The sequence below is a fragment of the Cyphomyrmex costatus genome, unplaced genomic scaffold, assembly GCF_001594065.2.
Source record: "Cyphomyrmex costatus isolate MS0001 unplaced genomic scaffold, Ccosl1.0 scaffold1233, whole genome shotgun sequence".
Taxonomy (NCBI): domain Eukaryota; kingdom Metazoa; phylum Arthropoda; class Insecta; order Hymenoptera; family Formicidae; genus Cyphomyrmex; species Cyphomyrmex costatus.
Window position 1 is genome coordinate 5,879 of NW_017275211.1, and position 8,424 is coordinate 14,302.

Sequence of the window (8,424 nt, forward strand, 5' to 3'; positions counted from 1 at the left end):
TTATTACACCATGGTAATAACATTAGATAAATAAAAATCAGCGATGGCACAAAGGAGGATTTTTGTATCCTGTTAAAACAGTCAATGTCTTGAAAACTCACGGAAAAAGTGTTTGAGAGTCGATTTTGGTTCTAGGCTATGCTTTGAACTGTACTGTCGCCTCTCAAGCAATGCCGAAGAAGATAACGCATGTCTAGACTTCTCGTTGCAAAAAAGCTGATCTGAAAAGAATTGCTAAAGCTACAGGTATGCAATTTCTAATTTCGCTAACCAACATAGAAGGAGAGGAGAATTTTGATGCCAGTTTTATATAAATTCTCACGGAATTATAATTAGTACTTAAGATACAGCTCGATTGTTAAAGGCATTTTATTGGTTGTATTTCTCACGGTCTTATAAGATTTAATATTTAAATATTGTTTCTTTTTTATTTTAAGGCCAAAGGCACGCACAGTGAACTCTATTATTATATATTAGAGCTTTGTGAGCTCTATTATTATATTTTATTATATTTTTTCTTTTTATATTTTATATATAGATTTATAAGAAATATTTAACATTACAAAATGCGTGATATCTCAACAAAATTACCTTTTTAAAAAAAAGGAAAAAAAAGGCGCCAAGTGTGCGTGTTAGCCTCACAAAATAAAATGAAATCTTTTTAGATTGCGCCAATTATGAAAGGAATATGTTTTCTTGTCACATATATAACATATACTTTATTTTAAAAAGTAAAAGTACAAAAAAACTTGGCGCTGCTAGACCTCAAAAATATATAATAATAAGATGGTTATTAAATAATTCCGAATATGAAAAATAATAAAATAGAGGAAAAGAAATAAGGACTCGTTATATAAAAATAAACAATATGAAGTCAAGGGCGATATAAAAAAAATAATAAGATCTAGCAGCGCCAAGTTTTTTGTACTTTTACTTTTTAAAATAAAGTATATGTTATATGTGTGACAAGAAAACATATTCCTTTCATAATTGACGCAATCTAAAAAGATTTCATTTTATTTTGTGAGGCTAACACGCACACTTGGCGCCTTTTTTCCTTTTTTTTAAAAAGGTAATTTTGTTGAGATTTCAACTACGCGCTATCAAAAATCATAAAAGATTAATATAAACAAAAGATAGCGTGGTAACAAAATAAACGAAAAAGAAAAGACTTGAGCATATACCACAACGCCAGGTTAAATTAGCCGGTTATTAATATATATTTTAATCAGTAAGATTACGTAATTAATTAACAAAATAAACATTTCGGCCCTTAATATGGCCATTTTCAGTATGCTTCTATTTAACATTAAAAGTATACAGATATAAAAGTTTTCTTTAGTTTTTGATACAAATTTGTTATCAAAAAATACTTATGTTATAAATTAGTTAGTCAAAATGTTTAATAATGTTGTAAGTCGAATTAATAAAATATTATTTCTTCGCATTTCTTGATGATATGATGTAAAGTTAAAGACAATTAGGCCAGTCAAATTAGACAAAAAAAAAGGCGAATACTTTCAAGTGATGAGAACAGCTCAATTCCTTTTGGGGGCTGTTGGGGGGGTCTAGTAGAGCTTATTTCCAGATTTGCGTATCATGCGAGGTTGTGGAATTTTAAGGGGTGGGGCGGGAAGGGAAAATCATGTTTTTTGGCCATAACTCGGTCAATTTTGACCGTACAGGGTCCATTAAGCGCTCATTTTGAAGATTTTTTAAGGCCCTACAACTCTTGTATACATGAAACCTAACCTAAAATTAATATTTTCCGAGAAATAAGCGGTGAAAGTGGAAAAAAAATCATTTATCGCGGGATTTTGCATTTATTTCATTTCCGTTAATAGATAGCGATCTGCCATAAAAGAAAAACTTGTAGAGCTCGAAAAAACGAACAATTTGACCCCCTAGTCGATTCGATTCGATGAAAATTCGACCCCAAAGGAGCCTCCCGAAAGTCGCACTTCCTGTCCGTTGTCAATCGTCGGCGACTCGGCGGCGGTGGCAAACGTGCATTTCGAGTGCTCGGGACTCCGCGTATTTTCTGCTTCTCTTTTTTCCCGATTATTCAATTAAAATATGATTAATATCTAACGAATATTTAATTTACAAATTGTAATATTATTATCATGATAGTAATAATAGAGTATTTTTACAAAAGTAACGAAAGATTTTTATTTTCATCATATTCGTAACAAAAATAATGCGATAAAAAAATCATGTGCGGAATGAATTTGTAATACATTCTAGCAGAAAATACGCGGAGTCCCGAACACTCGAAATGCACGTTTGCCACCGCCGCCGAGTCGCCGACGATTGACAACGGACAGGAAGTGCGACTTTCGGGAGGCTCCTTTGGAATCGAATTTTCATCGAATCGAATCGACTAGGGGGTCAAATTGTTCGTTTTTTCGAGCTTTACAACTTTTTCTTTTATGGCAGATCGCTATCTATTAACGAAAATGAAATAAATGCAAAATCCCGCGATAAATGATTTTTTTTCCACTTTCACCGATAATTTCTCGGAAAATATTAATTTTAGGTTAGGTTTCATGTATACAAGAGTTGTAGGGTTTTAAAAAAGCTTCAAAAGGAGCGCTTAATGGACCCTGTATGGTCAAAATTGACCGAGTTATGGCCAAAAAACACGATTTTCCCTTCCCGGCCCCCCCCTTAAAATTCCACAACCTCGCATGATACGCAAATCTGGAAATAAGCTCTACTAGACCCCGCCAACAGCCCCCAAAAGGAATTGAGCTGTTCTCATCACTTGAAACCTCAAATGTATAATTTGACTGGACTAAATTCTTGTATTTCCACGACATAATTTCCAGACTAAATGAGTTTATATTATCCGGTGGATTTTGTTTTCAATATCATTAATGAACGACTTAAATCTTTATTATTAAAAAAAACCTCAAAACAGGATGTTGATTTGATTGTTAATAAAGATGAAGAAGAAAAAAAGATATGGTTCACTATTCCGTTCATGGGTGATATTGCCAACAAATTCAAAAATGCAGTTAAAAATTTAGATGTAAATTTAAACAAACAAGTAGACAATTGAAAACGAAAATTTCCGAACATCGTAATCATATTAAACGGCGGAACACGACAACGCGTTCAGTGATTACTGAGCATAGGTTACAGCACGGTCATGACTTTCGATGGAATGAAGTAGAGATTCTTGATGAAGAATCTAATTACAGGAAGCGCATTGTGTCTGAAATGATTAACATTAAAAAACAGAAGAACAGTTTGAATTTACAAACAGACACTGAAAACCTTCATGAGACATACATTCCGTTGATAAACAAAATTTGACTTTGCGGTGCTGTTTCCTTTTTAGATCATAGCTAATTTTTGTATCGTGCAGACATGTTAATTTCTGTCTTCGTGTCGTTGAAAAAGACTAACGGATTTATTATGGATTTCGACAATCTTGACAGCCTTTTATTTGATAATTGTGTGCTGATGTATCCATTTATTAAGGTTTGAAAACTTAAATTTTAGTTCTTGTTAATCATTTATATATTAAAATATAATGTCGTAATTCCTTTATAGATTTATTATCGATCTACCAATCGTTTATAATGAATTCCTTACCTTGATGACGGATGCATCTTTATTTCATCAATGATTTATCTGCACCATGGTTTTTTGTCTGTTACTTCTGAAGAAGACTCAATCCACAAGTCGAAACATGTAAAGTTTTATAGATTTTATGATTACGGTTATTTATTTTTGTATTAAGTCTGTTCTTGTTTTTTATATATATGTATATTTTTATATCGTCGAATTTATTCTCGCTTTCCTGTCATTTATCAAGGTTTGGAAACTTATATATTGTAGTTCTTGTCAATCATTTATATATAATTAATCCTATTGTTCATATAAAGTTAATGTCTTAATTCTTTTATAGATTTATTATCGATCTACCAATCGCTTATAATAAATTCCTTACCTTGATGTCGAATGCATCATTATTTCACCAATGATTTATCTATACGATGTTTTTTCGTTTGGTTACTTCTGAAGAAGACTCAATCCATGAGTCGAAACATGTAAAGTTTGATTAAGCCTTTTTTTATTTTTGTATTAAGTTCGTTCTTGTTTTTTCATATTTATGTATATATTTTTATATCTTCGTATTTAGTCTTGTTTTTCATGTTAATTTATATTAATTTATTTTATCTTTTTACTATGTGATTTTTAAAGAAATTTTTAATGTTTGACTCTTAATTTGTCTTTTTAATTTCTATTTATGTTTGTAAATTTATCGTTTTTCAGTCTCAACAAGCTCAGTTGTTTCATCCATACACATAAAGATCATTTACCTAAAATGCATAAAAAGAATTTAGTTTATAAAATTAATTGTAAAGACTGTAATGCTTCATATGTTGGTCAGACTAAACGCACATTAAAAACAAGAATAACTGAACATAAAAATGATATACGCAAAAATAATGGTAATCTTTCTGTCATTAGTGAACATAGATTAAATTTTAATCACGAATTTGACTGGGATAATACTGAGATAGTGGATTCTGAAAGATGGTTTTATAGACGACGCATTGCAGAAATGCTACACATTAAATTACAAAATAATAATTTGAACTTACAATCAGATACCGAATTTTTACATAATTCTTACTTACCTATCTTAGACACTTTAAAATGATATACTTAATATGATTCTTTTTATGTCATTGTATTATTGCTTTGTTATTGGTAGTTACTTGTTTACCGTTGTGCGCAGTCTCATTACATACTTGTCACTCTCACATATTATTTTTATCTTATTTAACTATTGTCCGTTGACATTGTATTACTTTTATCTCACACGTATATCAATTATTGTAATTTCTTTGATGTAATTTACATTTACTTTATGGCTGCATTGGTTTCTCATTGGTCCTTTTTTTGTTTTTTACTAATTGTTTTTTTTTTTAATGATAATTATTTTCAATAGTTGTCCATTAATTGCCAAAAAACCATTAAATTTTTTGTCTAATTTGAATGGATACGATGTGTTACTACTCCTGTGCAGTCAATTGATGACCATGCTACGTTAATTTTGAGGATGTATTGTTCAGATCATTGAAAATGGCTCAAATAGAAACCGAAACGTCTGAATTATTTTTATAAGTATATGTAATAAATAATTATTAACTCGCACTAATTACCGCAGTTTTTGACTCTCATTAGCCTGTTTTTGTTTATTGTTTTTGAGTTTACATTATATTATCGTTACATTAAATAAAAATTATAGTATTTAATATAATAATATAATCCTTATAGTTACATACTATATATCCTGATAAGAATCTTATATGTGGTATCGTCTACTCTATTTTTTTGTATAGAGAATGGTACAATATTCAAGAACAAACAAATCGTTATGAAATTAATTTTGGAATTATTGCCTTTATAAACTTCAAACCAGATATCTTTAGGATTGAGAATCATGAGTGTGTAGTGAGGTGAGTTTAGGAGAAAGGGAAGATAAATTTCAGGGAGTTTGTCTGTGTCATTTTGCTTATTTATACCATTAGATTGTTTTTTTATGAATCATTTCAGAAATTGTTCTTTTATAGTATAATGGCTCTGAGTCTAATACATATATTAATATTATTCTAATCCATCTTATAATTATATTTAAGTTGATAATTTCTAACAACAGAGTGATTCTGAAATTTTTTTGTATCAGCTTTATGTTCACACATATTTAATCGAGTTTTTAATTTCCTTTTGTTCTACATATGAACAATTACAATTAAGACAATTTATCTTACAGATAACATTAGTATTTTCTATCTTATTTAATTTATCTCTCTTTTCCTGTTTTAATAAATTTATCAAGACCGTTCAGAAGGTTTATAAGCTATAATGTCCGTGTTATTATAAATTTTCTCGAATTTTTCGGAAATATTATTTAGATAAGGAACTGTGAAATATTTTGTTAATGTGCTATTTGATATTTCTTTCTCTGTGTTATTGAAATTGTGTATTAGAAATTTAATTCTATATATCTTCTTAATTGTTAATTGACGTGGATAAAAAAATCTAATGGATAACCATTATTAAGTAAAGTATCGATTAGAACTGTAATGTTTTTTATGTAAAATTTTGGATGTGAAAGTAAGATAATTCGGTTTTTTAATGACATTATGACTCCTTCTTTATGGCATAAGAGATGGTTTGAGTTGAAGTTTGGATATCTTCCTCAATTTTAAGATTTTTTTTATATAAGTCGATATGATTTTACCATTCTCAAGCCCAATTTTTTCATCCAAGAAATTAATACAACCATTATCATTTTCTTCCAGAGTAAAATTAACTTTTTTTGATATGCATTAACTGTATTAAGAGTCTGTTTGATTTCTTGTTGTGGAATAGTTAACCTAAAAAAATGATATAAAAATGAAAAAAAAGGTCAAGCCATATGTGTTTAAAAAAGCTCCTTAAAAATTTAAACCTTCTTATCTACTAATATTATATCACCACGAAAAATAATCGACATATTATTAATTAAAGGCGCCAGTTCAAAATGAACATACATAAAGTGTATGCAACTTTCGGCCGATTTTCGAATCACCTCCGCCTTCCGCTGCCCTCCTCATCTCACCGTGCGCGGTCCAAATGTCGCACGATGCTCGAGCGACTTATATATTGTTAAAGTCCTTATAAAACACCGAACATGTGACAGCAGTTTGGTAGTACGCTGTCATAACGTTCATAGAATAGACGCAAATATGTATAAATATTATATTTATATGTATATCTGGAGACACGGTAGTGTCTCGGCGCTAAGCCAAGTGCGCGACACTGCCGTGCCTCCTTTACGCGAAACTGAGAATTTTTCGGGGTCGAGATGATCAGATCTCAGTAACGGCTGAACCGATCAAGTTCTACATACGCTCAATCGATAGCAAATACTTAAATTGTATCATAAAAGTGCTTTCATTTTTTTTCTACGTGCCCTACGAGCGGAGATATCGCGACGCAAAGTCCGAATCTGTGAATTTTCACGGTTCAATTTTTAAGAAACGTCGTCATCATCATCATTAACGTCGTCGACCAGAGAAAATGTCCATCTCATTTTTTCGATAATAGAGGGTCTTTGACTTTATGTGTTATCTCACTCTATCTATCATCTCACTCTATCTATCTATATCTAACCATCAGACTAGTGTTGCATGGTGTATCATCACATATGACGCGCGCGCGGATTGAATCTTTATTAAGAATAAAATATTATTCAATATAATATAAAATAATTAACACGTTAAATAGGGCGAATAAGAGTCAAATTACAATTTAAAATCTAAATCTGATAATTTATTCTAATATTATATATTGCGAAGAATATCACGTAATGTTTGGCGTTTCGTCCCGGCTTCCACTACTGGACTCATCAGTAAGGCATTGTAGTGGAAGCCTACCTTATACGCCGTGGTAAGTTATTAAATCGAGATTCTATATAAAGAGATATACGCGTATCTTAGCACTTGCGAGAATTTGCGAATATCGATAGACATCTGATGGCGAATCGACGTAATGATATTCTTCGCAATATTTCTCCAAACTCTAATAATCTAATTTATAAATATCCCCTCTCCCTAATTTTTGCACGCCGAAAGGATTTCGGTCTTGCAACGCAACTCTAATCATCTGAAATATCCCCCCCCCCTTTTTACATATTTGCGCGCCGAAGGATTTCGGTCTTGAAACGCAACTACAAATACTAAATCTAGAAACTTGTTGATTTAACTTAATGAAAAGACTTATAATGTATTTTCCGCATCGTTACAGCCTGCAGTTTGAAAACAAATGAATTGAAGATTTGAAGGACTCTTGATATATAATAATAATTAACACGTTAAATAGGGCGAATAAGAGTCAAATTACAATTTAAAATCTAAATCTGATAATTTATTCTAATATTATATATTGCGAAGAATATCACTACGTCGACTCGCCATCAGATGTCTATCGATATTCGCAAATTCTCGCAAGTGCTAAGATACGCGTATATCTCTTTATATAGAATCTCGATTTAATAACTTACCAAGGCGTATAAGGTAGGCTTCCACTACAATGCCTTACTGATGAGTCCAGTAGTGGAAGCCGGGACGAAACGCCAAACATTACGTGATATTCTTCGCAATATATAATATTAGAATAAATTATCAGATTTAGATTTTAAATTGTAATTTGACTCTTATTCGCCCTATTTAACGTGTTAATTATTATTATATATTAAGAGTCCTTTAAATCTTCAATTCATTTGTTTTCAAACCGCGGGCTGTAACGATGCGGAAAATACATTATAAGTCTTTTCATTAAGTTAAATCAACAAGTTTCTAGATTTAGTATTTGTAGTTGCGTTTCAAGACCGAAATCCTTCGGCGCGCAAATATGTAA